This window comes from Drosophila serrata, unplaced genomic scaffold (genome assembly GCF_035046125.1).
Source record: "Drosophila serrata isolate PLE 108 unplaced genomic scaffold, ASM3504612v1 contig_334, whole genome shotgun sequence".
Lineage (NCBI taxonomy): Eukaryota > Metazoa > Arthropoda > Insecta > Diptera > Drosophilidae > Drosophila > Drosophila serrata.
Genome location: NW_028257232.1, coordinates 787,907 through 802,703, shown reverse-complemented (window position 1 = coordinate 802,703; position 14,797 = coordinate 787,907). Strand labels below are relative to the sequence as shown.

The 14,797-nt window shown below is 36.0% G+C and overlaps 1 protein-coding gene across 1 annotated transcript in view; it reads left to right on the top strand.

Annotated features, from left to right (window-relative positions):
• The first annotated feature begins 10,224 nt into the window (after positions 1-10,224).
• LOC147642901 (5-hydroxytryptamine receptor 2A-like) overlaps positions 10,225-14,797 on the top strand; it is a 38,595-nt gene continuing 34,022 nt past the window's right edge. The window contains exon 1 of the mRNA XM_086837751.1: positions 10,225-10,712. The gene's annotated coding sequence lies outside the window, so the exon portion shown is untranslated. The remainder of the gene's footprint in view (positions 10,713-14,797) is intronic.

Below are 14,797 nucleotides of genomic sequence, written 5' to 3'. Positions count from 1 at the left end.
TTTTCAACAAATCAAAATTTAAAAATCTCATAACTCAGTCAAAATAGCATTAAATTCAGTTCGGAGAACGCTGGAATGTTAATTTTTAGCAGGTTAATAAAATTGCCAAAGATGTAGAGGGTCGGAAATGACTCCTTCACTTTCTTTTAAGCTTCCGACTAAAGGTGCAATACCATTTTTTAATCGATATTAACTATATTATTCATGTAAATTTTTTCAACAAATCAAAATTTAAAAATCTCATAACTCAGTCAAAATAGCATTAAATTCAATTCGGAGAACGCTGGAATGTTAATTTTTAGCAGGTTAATAAAACTGCATACTCCATTTAAAATGCGAGTTTTTGGTCGATTTTTGGAATTTTTAATGATGTAACCCCTTTCCTTTTTTTCAGAAAATGGGAAATTTCAGAAAAAAAAATTTTTTGCCCGGAGTTAGCTAGAAAGATTCGCCTGTTGATGCTGATCAAGAATATATATGATTTATAGGGTCGGAAATGACTCCTTCACTTTCTTTTAGACTTCCGACTAAAGGTGCAATACCATTTTAACTATATTATTCATGTAAATTTTTTCAACAAATCAAAATTTAAAAATCTCATAACTCAGTCAAAATAGCATTAAATTCAATTCGGAGAACGCTGAAATGTTAAGTTTTAGCAGGTTAATAAAACTGCATACTCCATTTAAAATGCGAATTTTTGACCGATTTTTTGAATTTTTAATGATGTAACCCCTTTCCTTTTTTTCAGAAAATGGGAAATTTCAGAAAAAAAATTTTTTGCCCGGAGATAGCTAGAAAGATTCGCCTGTTGATGCTGATCAAGAATATATATGATTTATAGGGTCGGAAATGACTCCTTCACTTTCTTTTAAGCTTCCGACTAAAGGTGCAATACCATTTTTTAATCGATATTAACTATATTATTCATGTAAATTTTTTCAACAAATCAAAATTTAAAAATCTCATAACTCAGTCAAAATAGCATTAAATTCAATTCGGAGAACGCTGGAATGTTAATTTTTAGCAGGTTAATAAAACTGCCTAAGATGTATAGGGTCGGAAATGACTCCTTCACTTTCTTTTAGACTTCCGACTAAAGGTGCAATACCATTTTAACTATATTATTCATGTAAATTTTTTCAACAAATCAAAATTTAAAAATCTCATAACTCAGTCAAAATAGCATTAAATTCAATTCGGAGAACGCTGAAATGTTAATTTTTAGCAGGTTAATAAAACTGCATACTCCATTTAAAATGCGAATTTTTGACCGATTTTTGGAATTTTTAATGATGTAACCCCTTTCCTTTTTTTCAGAAAATGGGAAATTTCAGAAAAAAAATTTTTTTGCCCGGAGATAGCTACAAAGATTCGCCTGTTGATGCTGATCAAGAATATATATGATTTATAGGGTCGGAAATGACTCCTTCACTTTCTTTTAAGCTTCCGACTAAAGGTGCAATACCATTTTTTAATCGATATTAACTATATTATTCATGTAAATTTTTTCAACAAATCAAAATTTAAAAATCTCATAACTCAGTCAAAATAGCATTAAATTCAATTCGGAGAACGCTGGAATGTTAATTTTTAGCAGGTTAATAAAACTGCTTAAGATGTAGAGGGTCGGAAATGACTCCTTCACTTTCTTTTAGACTTCCGACTAAAGGTGCAATACCATTTTAACTATATTATTCATGTAAATTTTTTCAACAAATCAAAATTTAAAAATCTCATAACTCAGTCAAAATAGCATTAAATTCAATTCGGAGAACGCTGAAATGTTAATTTTTAGCAGGTTAATAAAACTGCATACTCCATTTAAAATGCGAATTTTTGACCGATTTTTTGAATTTTTAATGATGTAACCCCTTTCCTTTTTTTCAGAAAATGGGAAATTTCAGAAAAAAAATTTTTTTGCCCGGAGATAGCTACAAAGATTCGCCTGTTGATGCTGATCAAGAATATATATGATTTATAGGGTCGGAAATGACTCCTTCACTTTCTTTTAAGCTTCCGACTAAAGGTGCAATACCATTTTTTAATCGATATTAACTATATTATTCATGTAAATTTTTTCAACAAATCAAAATTTAAAAATCTCATAACTCAGTCAAAATAGCATTAAATTCAATTCGGAGAACGCTGGAATGTTAATTTTTAGCAGGTTAATAAAACTGCTTAAGATGTAGAGGGTCGGAAATGACTCCTTCACTTTCTTTTAGACTTCCGACTAAAGGTGCAATACCATTTTAACTATATTATTTATGTAAATTTATTAAACAAATCAAAATTTAAAAATCTCATAACTCAGTCAAAATAGCATTAAATTCAATTCGGAGAACGCTGAAATGTTAATTTTTAGCAGGTTAATAAAACTGCATACTCCATTTAAAATGCGAATTTTTGACCGATTTTTGGAATTTTTAATGATGTAACCCCTTTCCTTTTTTTCAGAAAATGGGAAATTTCAGAAAAAAAATTTTTTTGCCCGGAGATAGCTACAAAGATTCGCCTGTTGATGCTGATCAAGAATATATATGATTTATAGGGTCGGAAATGACTCCTTCACTTTCTTTTAAGCTTCCGACTAAAGGTGCAATACCATTTTTTAATCGATATTAACTATATTATTCATGTAAATTTTTTCAACAAATCAAAATTTAAAAATCTCATAACTCAGTCAAAATAGCATTAAATTCAATTCGGAGAACGCTGGAATGTTAATTTTTAGCAGGTTAATAAAACTGCTTAAGATGTAGAGGGTCGGAAATGACTCCTTCACTTTCTTTTAGACTTCCGACTAAAGGTGCAATACCATTTTAACTATATTATTCATGTAAATTTTTTCAACAAATCAAAATTTAAAAATCTCATAACTCAGTCAAAATAGCATTAAATTCAATTCGGAGAACGCTGAAATGTTAATTTTTAGCAGGTTAATAAAACTGCATACTCCATTTAAAATGCGAATTTTTGACCGATTTTTTGAATTTTTAATGATGTAACCCCTTTCCTTTTTTTCAGAAAATGGGAAATTTCAGAAAAAAAATTTTTTTGCCCGGAGATAGCTAGAAAGATTCGCCTGTTGATGCTGATCAAGAATATATATGATTTATAGGGTCGGAAATGACTCCTTCACTTTCTTTTAAGCTTCCGACTAAAGGTGCAATACCATTTTTTAATCGATATTAACTATATTATTCATGTAAATTTTTTCAACAAATCAAAATTTAAAAATCTCATAACTCAGTCAAAATAGCATTAAATTCAATTCGGAGAACGCTGAAATTTTAATTTTTAGCAGGTTAATAAAACTGCCTAAGATGTATAGGGTCGGAAATGACTCCTTCACTTTCTTTTAGACTTCCGACTAAAGGTGCAATACCATTTTAACTATATTATTCATGTAAATTTTTTCAACAAATCAAAATTTAAAAATCTCATAACTCAGTCAAAATAGCATTAAATTCAATTCGGAGAACGCTGAAATGTTAATTTTTAGCAGGTTAATAAAACTGCATACTCCATTTAAAATGCGAATTTTTGACCGATTTTTTGAATTTTTAATGATGTAACCCCTTTCCTTTTTTTCAGAAAATGGGAAATTTCAGAAAAAAAATTTTTTTGCCCGGAGATAGCTAGAAAGATTCGCCTGTTGATGCTGATCAAGAATATATATGATTTATAGGGTCGGAAATGACTCCTTCACTTTCTTTTAAGCTTCCGACTAAAGGTGCAATACCATTTTTTAATCGATATTAACTATATTATTCATGTAAATTTTTTCAACAAATCAAAATTTAAAAATCTCATAACTCAGTCAAAATAGCATTAAATTCAATTCGGAGAACGCTGGAATGTTAATTTTTAGCAGGTTAATAAAACTGCTTAAGATGTAGAGGGTCGGAAATGACTCCTTCACTTTCTTTTAGACTTCCGACTAAAGGTGCAATACCATTTTAACTATATTATTCATGTAAATTTTTTCAACAAATCAAAATTTAAAAATCTCATAACTCAGTCAAAATAGCATTAAATTCAATTCGGAGAACGCTGAAATGTTAATTTTTAGCAGGTTAATAAAACTGCATACTCCATTTAAAATGCGAGTTTTTGGTCGATTTTTGGAATTTTTAATGATGTAACCCCTTTCCTTTTTTTCAGAAAATGGGAAATTTCAGAAAAAAAAATTTTTTGCCCGGAGATAGCTAGAAAGATTCGCCTGTTGATGCTGATCAAGAATATATATGATTTATAGGGTCGGAAATGACTCCTTCACTTTCTTTTAAGCTTCCGACTGAAGGTGCAATACCATTTTTTAATCGATATTAACTATATTATTCATGTAAATTTTTTCAACAAATCAAAATTTAAAAATCTCTTAACTCAGTCAAAATAGCACTAAATTCAATTCGGAGAACGCTGGTATGTTAATTTTTAGCAGGTTAATAAAATTGCCAAAGATGTAGAGGGTCGGAAATGACTCCTTCACTTTCTTTTAAGCTTCCGACTAAAGGTGCAATACCATTTTTTAATCGATATTAACTATATTATTCATGTAAATTTTTTCAACAAATCAAAATTTAAAAATCTCATAACTCAGTCAAAATAGCATTAAATTCAATTCGGAGAACGCTGGAATGTTAATTTTTAGCAGGTTAATAAAACTGCGTAAGATGTAGAGGGTCGGAAATGACTCCTTCACTTTCTTTTAGACTTCCGACTAAAGGTGCAATACCATTTTAACTATATTATTCATGTAAATTTTTTCAACAAATCAAAATTTAAAAATCTCATAACTCAGTCAAAATAGCATTAAATTCAATTCGGAGAACGCTGAAATGTTAATTTTTAGCCGGTTAATAAAACTGCATACTCCATTTAAAATGCGAATTTTTGACCGATTTTTTGAATTTTTAATGATGTAACCCCTTTCCTTTTTTTCAGAAAATGGGAAATTTCAGAAAAAAAATTTTTTTGCCCGGAGATAGCTACAAAGATTCGCCTGTTGATGCTGATCAAGAATATATATGATTTATAGGGTCGGAAATGACTCCTTCACTTTCTTTTAAGCTTCCGACTAAAGGTGCAATACCATTTTTTAATCGATATTAACTATATTATTCATGTAAATTTTTTCAACAAATCAAAATTTAAAAATCTCATAACTCAGCCAAAATAGCATTAAATTCAATTCGGAGAACGCTGGAATGTTAATTTTTAGCAGGTTAATAAAACTGCTTAAGATGTAGAGGGTCGGAAATGACTCCTTCACTTTCTTTTAGACTTCCGACTAAAGGTGCAATACCATTTTAACTATATTATTCATGTAAATTTTTTCAACAAATCAAAATTTAAAAATCTCTTAACTCAGTCAAAATAGCACTAAATTCAATTCGGAGAACGCTGGTATGTTAATTTTTAGCAGGTTAATAAAATTGCCAAAGATGTAGAGGGTCGGAAATGACTCCTTCACTTTCTTTTAAGCTTCCGAATGAAGGTGCAATACCATTTTTTAATCGATATTAACTATATTATTCATGTAAATTTTTTCAACAAATCAAAATTTAAAAATCTCATAACTCAGTCAAAATAGCATTAAATTCAATTCGGAGAACGCTGAAATGTTAATTTTTAGCAGGTTAATAAAACTGCATACTCCATTTAAAATGCGAAGTTTTGGCCGATTTTTGGAATTTTTAATGATGTAACCCCTTTCCTTTTTTTCAGAAAATGGGAAATTTCAGAAAAAAAATTTTTTTGCCCGGAGATAGCTACAAAGATTCGCCTGTTGATGCTGATCAAGAATATATATGATTTATAGGGTCGGAAATGACTCCTTCACTTTCTTTTAACCTTCCGACTAAAGGTGCAATACCATTTTTTAATCGATATTAACTATAATTTTATATAACAATTTATTTGTCAATTCAAATTTTAAAAAGCTCATTCCTAACCCAAAAATACATACATTTTAATTCGCAAAATACTGTCTTTTAGTCTTTAAAAACTAAGCAACTCTAAGTTTAAGCAAATTCTTATCCCAGAAAACTCTATCCTGTAATCTAGAACTAATTTTTAGTAACAAACTCCTTAAATGTTCATTAGCCAATTAACCCTGCTCAAAGTCCGTGAAATGTTCAATATTTAAGAGGCCATCCTTTAACTTTCAGCCTCGAATCCCTGGCCTTTCATTTTGCCCCCTTTTTTTGTTTCATTTTTTTTTTTTTTTGGTTCTGTCGCCACACCGATTGCCCTTTTGTGGCTATCATACATGGCGTATGCGACATGTGACAACAGAATTATGCAAATTTCAGTGTCACCTTCAATTGCATACCAACCGCACAGCACACGCCACACACTCGCCGCACACACGCCACAAAATACACACAGGTAAGGCCAAGAGTGATGGGCTGGGCGCGGAGAAAAAACCGTTGATTATTTAGCTTGGCAAGAGCATGAGACTGTGTGTGTGGCGATAAAATAACTCAAATTCTCGCTGAGCAATGCAGCGAAAATCAATAAACAAATAAACACCATCGCGAGCACATACATCAAAGCGGCTTAAATGCAAGAAAAGTCTATTTAAATTGTCAACAACAGGCCCTTGGCGCCAAGTGGAGTGTCCTTAAAGTGTCCCTGCCAGTGCGTGTGTAATTGAGTCGTGTGTTTGTTGCTATTGTTTGCTCGTTTCCTAAGTCAAATTTATATCAACGCACTTGCCAGTATTGCGAGCAAGTAAAACCGCAAAAACAGAGAAAACTTCCCAGGCAGTGTTGCGTGCAAGTTTTACAAGTGAAAAACTTTGCTGTCAGAGATACTTTATGTGCAAATTTTTGGTTTGGCAAGATACACAATTCCCACAGAGACGCACACTAGCACTCCGCACTCCACACTACTTCACACACATCCTACACTCTGCTACATGGTCAGCAATTTTGCTTGTTGCCGTTGTCAGCTGACAAGTCATTTGCATGCACACACGCAGCAGTCGAACAAATACGCCAACAGAGCCCCAAAAATAAGGGGAAACGAAAAAAAACCATGAGAAAATACCCACAAAAAAATGCCTTCGAGTTGAGACAACAAATACAGCAGGAAGTGGACTGCAACAACAACAAATTGGCCACACCCCAGTTAGCATATAAATCACATTGTAAAAGACAAATTGAAAGATGTTGCTGCGGGCCAGTCGCCTGTCGTTGCCTCAATCCCATGCAATTAACAGGCCCACACATAGAGTGCATTTAAAGGTCTATGCCAGGCCAAGACACACACAACCAGGACCTCCTGAATACATATGTACATATATACGAAAAGTGCACAGTGAAAAAAGTACGAGGCTTTATAGTGTCACTATAGATCTTTGACTGTTATTTGTTATAGTTATTTGCATTGTTCTTCTACTTTCCATTTAAAGCATAACTTTAAAACAAAACAATATTCATAGATTTCAATGAGTTAAATCCTTTTCATAACCATTCCCCATGCTCAACATAATTTCCATCGATTTGAAGGGATTTCCTACTCGCTTCCCCTTGTGGCAACGCCCAAGCATCCGAAGAAGATGATGAACTACCCGGGTGGGGCACTTAACTAACCCCCACATTGTCTCCCATTTGTCCCAATGAGAGCAACAATTAAATGTCAAAACTCGTGATTAATCCTAATGCCAGGCTGGCAGGCAGGCTGGATTCCGGGCGAAGGAAGACTCCTAGATGACCACAGTGTTGTCAGGCCGACTACGTTGCCTGCGTGGAAATTCAATTTCGCAAGGCAATTACCGGCCACAGTGGCCAATGGCTATGACGGCCACAAAAGAAATGACAATAAATGGTTATGGGGAAATCATGGCATTCGGGGGAAAACCCTCACGATTTGCATGCATAAACAAAGATCATCGAACGGGGCTAAGCATTATTTACTGTACCAGCCGCAGGACTTGGGCGGACAATAATGCCATTGACTGGCTTACTCTGGGGCCAGCCTTGGGCCAGAATCAAGGCTCTGGGCCAATTTGAGGGACAATGGGAAAAACATTTAAATGCGAATAAAGTAAAGTTGTCTTCGAGCCGGGGCGATAAGCGGCATCTTTATTGTTTATTAGAAATGATTATTATTAATATTCTCGCACAATGAGAATTTAGTTAAGCGACAGAGTGTGTTCCCCCGTTCCACACTAATTTCCCATTTCCCTGGACACTTAATGAGTTTTCCCCAGGTGTCCTTAGACAGATTAACAGATTGTCACTATGGGTATGGGTCTTAAAAATTCTGGCTGGTCAAGGGACATTTTCCTCTCGAATGTTGCTCAAACTCAATAAGAAAATATGTCAAGCTGTTGGCAGGACAACGCTTAAGCTGCCATGTAACCCATTCCCCTCGCAGGGGGATTTTCCATATTTTTCCCGACCTCAGAGGCAGGCTTAGAAACTTGGCTGCCAACTTCTTCCGTTCTCCGTTCTTTTTTTTCGGTGTGCGCGCACTAAGTGCATTTTAATTTGTCTTTCATAAAGATAGTAGGATGGATCCTGCTCACTTTTTACTCTTCATTGTACCGTGCATATTTCCCGCAGCTCGCTTTTCCTTATTTTCACTGCCGGCCATCGTCACTGTCAGTGCAGCAAATTACAACAAATTAAATTTTCCGACTTGCTCTTTGCCCTTACTGCCAGACGTGGAGGCAGGTGATTATGCATATTTTAAATGGTCAGCTTCCATCAACTGTGCGCCCTCTCTTTAGGTTCTGCACTAAAAGAAAATGTGTTTCAAACATGGTAAATTTATAAGAAAATAGGGAAGAGTATATAGTTATTTGGCTTGGTTAAGGGGTATTTTTCAACTGTAATGGGAAATAATATGTTTGGATCAGTGTTCAATTGCCAACTCTTATTAGACTATGTTTTTCTTGGATGGGACTATTTTTTTATTTTAAATTATTACTATCATTTATTCAACTTCCTTTTCTTAAAGTGCACTTCACTGTCGCTTTCTGGTCATGTCAAAGCCTTTTTTAATGGCCAATGAGTTGGCGTGAAATCGGTTAAGCCAAAGCTTTCTGGCCAAAAGCGAGCGAACAACGAACGTGTTTTTTGATATTGAACAGATGAAAAGCGGCAAATAAATTCATTATTTGCCATGGCCCCTCGATTTGTTATTGGTTCTGCCAGCGCCCTGAAATTTTGATTATATTTTTTCCAGCTTTCTGTTTGCGATTCTGACAGTCGTGCCATAATTGATTAATCATCGTCAGCATTGGACTCAGGGAGCACGCCGCCACACACTTTTCCGACGCTTTGCGCCCTCCCAAAAATTATAAACTATTTTCTCATTGTATATTTTGGATGGCGTTCGAAGGGAGCGGTCGGGAGGGGTAAATGCCAAATAAACGAAACGAAAGATAAAAGCGAAAAAATGGGAAATGCATAATTATGAATTAGTTATTGCCCATTAGCTGGCTGGGGAAAAGCTAAGGAAAAACGAGGAAAAAACTGGCCAGCGCTTTGAGGAAACTAAAAACGGAAACGAAAAAACAGTGCCAAATTGTCTGTCTGTGGACGTCGGTCTGTGTGGCGTTCAAGTCAATTAGACAGTGAGCTTGAAAAATTTACTTACTAAATGGTTTTTTTTTTGTTACAATCAAGCGGAAAATAGGTGGAAGAAATATTTATTTATTCATTTATTTAATCTATTTGAATCACTTTTTATCTGTGGCTACTGAAGGGTTTCCTGAAACTTCGCAAGCTGTAATTAGAGACTATGTTATGTTACTTTTATTGATTTACAAGACCCATAGATATATAAACTCTTTCGGATAAGATAAAAAGCTTTGGGTTAATCAATTGATTATTTAGATATATATAAAAACCCTACAATTCAGATTATTATTCTGTAAGAATGTATAATAATTAATTCATTTCAGTTTGCAGTAATAATCACAATAATATGACGATGTCCACCTGCTTTTATAGTACCTGTTCGCTGTGGAGAATACCAAAACAAATATAGACTTGCGCTAGTGAGCGTAGAGGAGCGATTATCAGCGGAACCGAGCCTATCCCAACAACCTGAACTGATAAGGCGCCAAAGAGAGAAGAGAGCGCGAACAGAAGTCTCCACAGCCCCAAGAGAGCGAACGACGAGGGCCAATCGAACACGAAGCTGCTCTTCGGCTGCTGCCGCTGCCCGCCGTCGACGCTCGCTGTCGTCCTTTGGCGTCGACGCTCTCGGTCGTCCTGTGGCGTCGACGCTGGCAGCGGACGTCGGGCGCTGCCGCTGCTGATAAACAGTTTTCGTTTATCATCAGTTTTCAGTTTGTCGATGGCACAGCGCGCAACTGGACGTATTTTCCGCTTTCCCTGGCTGCCGAGCTGGCCAACGGAAATGTATAGAAAATAGCAAATAGAAAATGGGAAATAGATCAGCTCATCGACTGACTCCTGTGTGAGAGTGTGTGTGTACGCGCGCGTGTGTTCTTTGGCCAACTTTAAACGCTTTCTGTTATCAGCGACAAGGAGCGCGCGCGTGTGAAGCCATGAGAGCTTGGTGCAAACAAAGTTTTGGCGGCATTTTCAATTAATGGCCAAAGTCAGCGAATTTTCGCCATCGAATTCCATCGAGGAAAATTCCGGGAAACAACAACACACAAACATATTTTATGGGTTTCCCCCAAAAATAGAAAAGCAACGAACAACTAGAACAAAAGCGTAAGTATTTTTCACCTGATATCATGAGCAGAAAAATTATGAAAATTAGTTTTTAAGTATTATAAGATTTAACATATAATTTTTTGTTGTAAAATAGAATTGCATAGAACTGTGTAGTATATTTTTAACCTCATCAGCAAGTACAACTTGTAACCTAAAATACACTTAAGCCACGTCTTCATTTTTTTGTGATTTAGAATAAAATAGTTAATAGTTGGCGAAAAATTCCGAAGTCATTTTGGTATTATAAACAAATCTATTTAAAACGAAAATTAATTGTTATAGTTCCAAAATGAGCTTTGGAAGTCTAAAATAAATAATTAAATACTTAACACTTTAACAATGAAAAAAAAACAAAGTAATTGAGGCTTTCTTTCTAAAAAATAAATATGTTAATGTTTATGTTAAAATTTTTGACTTTTAACAAAAATATATTGAACGTCACAAGTGATGAATGCCAAATCAGGAAAACCATTGTAAACATTTCCCAAAAATAATATCTGTTTGCAAAAAGTAAACCAAAACAACTCGCTAAAATAAAGAAACGTACAAAAAAATCCAAGTGAAAGTCAAATTTAAATATTTATATAATTAAGAATATATATAAAACGAGAAATACACAAATTGGCTTTATTTTAAATTTCAGTTTAGGATAACAAATAGTATTCTAAATATTTATCACATTTTCAAAAATAGAAGACACGCATTCAATATGAAAACGAAACTCTAAACTAATTTAGACGAAAGGGAAAATATCAGATTAAGCGAGTTGGTTAAGCTTTTGTGATAATTTTAATAAGTCAAAGTTCATGCTGAATGTTGAAAACCAAAAGAAAAAAATAGGAACAAGTTGGCTAACAAATTTTAATAAAATTAATGAGAAAAATGGGTAGCGAAATAAAAACATAAACAGCGATTAAGCAAAATAATGAATCATATAATCCAAGGAACATAAAATGGAAAATAAAAGACAAGAAAAGCTGGCAAAATGTATTTCCTCTCCGCCAAATTTGATAGAAAATAAAAACCAAATTAGACAATACATCGGCGATAGAGAAACATATTTATTTTGACAAATTCAATAGTCGAAAATGAATTTATTGACCGATATTAGTTTCTATTTCGGGGAAAGATGGGTAGTAAAAATTTCCATGTATATTTGATTGGCAGTCGCGTCGGCATAATTCATTCCACGAAAATTTTCCATAATGCTCTCTGCCTTTGGTTCTCTGCGTTCCATGCTTGGTTCTGGGAAATTGCACAAGACGAACGCTGGGAAATTATGAAAAATGCGCTGCGACTTGAAAAGTCAAAAATTATGTAAATGCAAAGCATTTTCTGTTGCTCTATGCATGTAAACAATTTTTTGCACCATTATGCGCCATCAAGTATGCAAAGATATGTTGTTCCAGCTTCTCCGAGCTCCTCCTCCTGCCGCTCAGCTCAGGATAATATCTATCTGAAGGGATCTAAGGGTTCCGGGCTCCAGCCTGGGAGGGAGCAGCGGCAGGAACAGGACGACAGGTAGTCACTCACCTGAGCTCGCCTGGCTGCGGGCGGCTTTTGACATGCCAGCCAGCGTGTAGAACATCAGAATGTTTAGATTTATGTGAGCCAGTGACAGCTGCAGGCGAAGATTCGGATACGGATTGGTACGAGGAGGCTGAGCAGGCAAGGATGTGGCCCCTTAAGCTGCTCTTACTACCTGCCTGCTAATCCTTCAAACTGTGCAAATCACTTTTGGCAGCTCTGCTGCTCGTTCTGGCGCAAAGTTGAAAGTTTTCTGTGATGTAATCGCATTTGCTTCGGCTGTCTCTTTAATTAAATTTAAGAGACTGACAAAAAATATACGCAGCACAGCGAAGAGCCTGTTCCTGTGCCTGTGCCTACGGAGCGTGCAATATTTAACTTTCGAGTTTTGCATTCAATTCACGCACCAAAACTTGGCCAACACACACTCATATACGTCTTCCCAAACTCTGGGCCTCTGGTTTTTACTGTGAGCTGGGAAAATCCCCAGCATGCTTTTAGTAGACAAAATATGCGCCTTTGGCGCTAAGTTTTTCTGGGAGACATTTGTTACTTTCATTTACGCACAAGCAACATACACATGAAGAAAAATATTTGCTGATAATACAAGCTAACTAAATTTGTAAAGAGTTTTGTTAATGAGATTTTGGTTTGTAAGCCTGCAAAATATTTATTACTATTTTTTGCAAAATCATGGACTATTTCACCAGTTTTATCAGTACTTTTGACGTCATTAGATATCTCTATGATATCAGTTAGTTACAAAGTTATGCAATTATTTTATATGTACGTCACAAACAACAAAAAAAAAGGACCATCATAAAATGTATATAAATATTAATTACTTACTATATTTATAAATGTATATAGTTTATAGAATTTGGGGCTTCATATTTACTTATTAAAGCTGAACAAGATTTTTGTCTGCGTGCAAAAGTATCTTCTTGAACCGCCCAGATAAGAGCTATTTTGAGACAGAAAACCAGCAAAAGGATGACCAATTTGGGTGGCATTTTTTTGGTGTTTTTTTGACTGTGCATTGGCACTCCCCGTGGCAAATAAGATTAACGTTTCCACTGCCTCCTCCCGGGGCTCAAAGTAGTGAGCCCTTCCAGCCTCATAAAACGCATAGAGAGTGCGAGAGACAGAGACCTTAACCCAAAAGCCCAGAACCCAAGCCCTAAATACCAATGCTAGGATACATAAAGCACAGTCAACGACGCTCACACACATGCCCGAGGTGTTTCATTCATCATCAAGTGGCAGAGTGGCACGTTCCGCTCTCCATTTCCAGGAGCCAGAAACCAGGAGGAGCTGCCTTTATGTGCAACTTTTCCTATATTATGCGAACAATGTTTGAAACTTTGGCTGGCTTTCGGCTTCGGGTCGCAAATCTAATGCACAGGCCCTTGGGTCCTCCATAACAGAGGTCCCACTCCTTCTGCGATCCCCGCCACTCGGTGTGCATAATTTAGGGTTTAAAATTTTTTATTGCCTACATTTGGGCGGAGCCCGGTTTTATGAGTCCGTCGGTCGTCCGGAGTGAGCTGCATTAATCCCCTGCAGCCATCAAATGACGAGCGGTGGGCCACGTGCTGCTGCATAAATTAAACAATTGACCAACGGAGCGCCATGTGTTTGACCAGCTGCGAATATTAAGCATACGCAGTGGTGCCCCTCAAATTACGCATACGACGCAGAGACACAGACAGAGAATCGCCGCAAACAAATCCCAGGACAAAGTTTAGCCTAAGACGCGGTCCTTTGAATTCTTTAATATTAAATTCGCCACTGACCCCGAAACTTGTAAGCAGCTTAAATGTTAATTAATTTCGGAAAAAGCAGCAAATGGAAATGGAACTGTCAACGGAATTGTACAGCCTACAAATAAATGTGTGTATATCTGTGTGTACCTCATCCGACTCCATTAACATTTAATTTCGGGAGCCACTTCAACTTGGAAATAAATTACAATCAAATGGCAGCGCCAGCCAGGAAAATGTGCGGCCACAGCAGTAAAGTTTAATATTTCCCTGCCTTTAAAAGCGGTGCTCCAGGAATTATTAAAAAATTGTGCAATAAAGGGGAAAGGACAAGGACAGGAAAGGGGACTGGGACAGAAGGTCCTCGGTAGCTGTGAGTGACGGCTGAAGCGAGACGAAGAGCAGACATTAACCTGATGCGAAACCGGCAGCGGCAGCAGCCGAAAAATGTTTAGTCGTAAACATATTAAAAGCTACTTTGCATAAACTTGGCCCGTCAAGGATTCCTTCTTCTTACCTACAAACATATATACATATATATTTTTCTGGGGCAGGGGACACATTGCCATTTGCGATTTATTGAAAAGGGAAAAGCAAACGGCAAAAACCCATAAAAAGCCCAGCAAGAAAAAGGGGGAAAATTCGGGCAGCCAGAGTAGGCGATGGAAGAGGTCCTGAACAAAAGCAGAGCTAAGAACTCTGACGGCCGCTTGACGACCTGACGATGACGAGTTGACGACCGGGGAGAAAAGCAGGTGGAACGGGAAAAATCGCTGGAAAGTCTCCCTCACT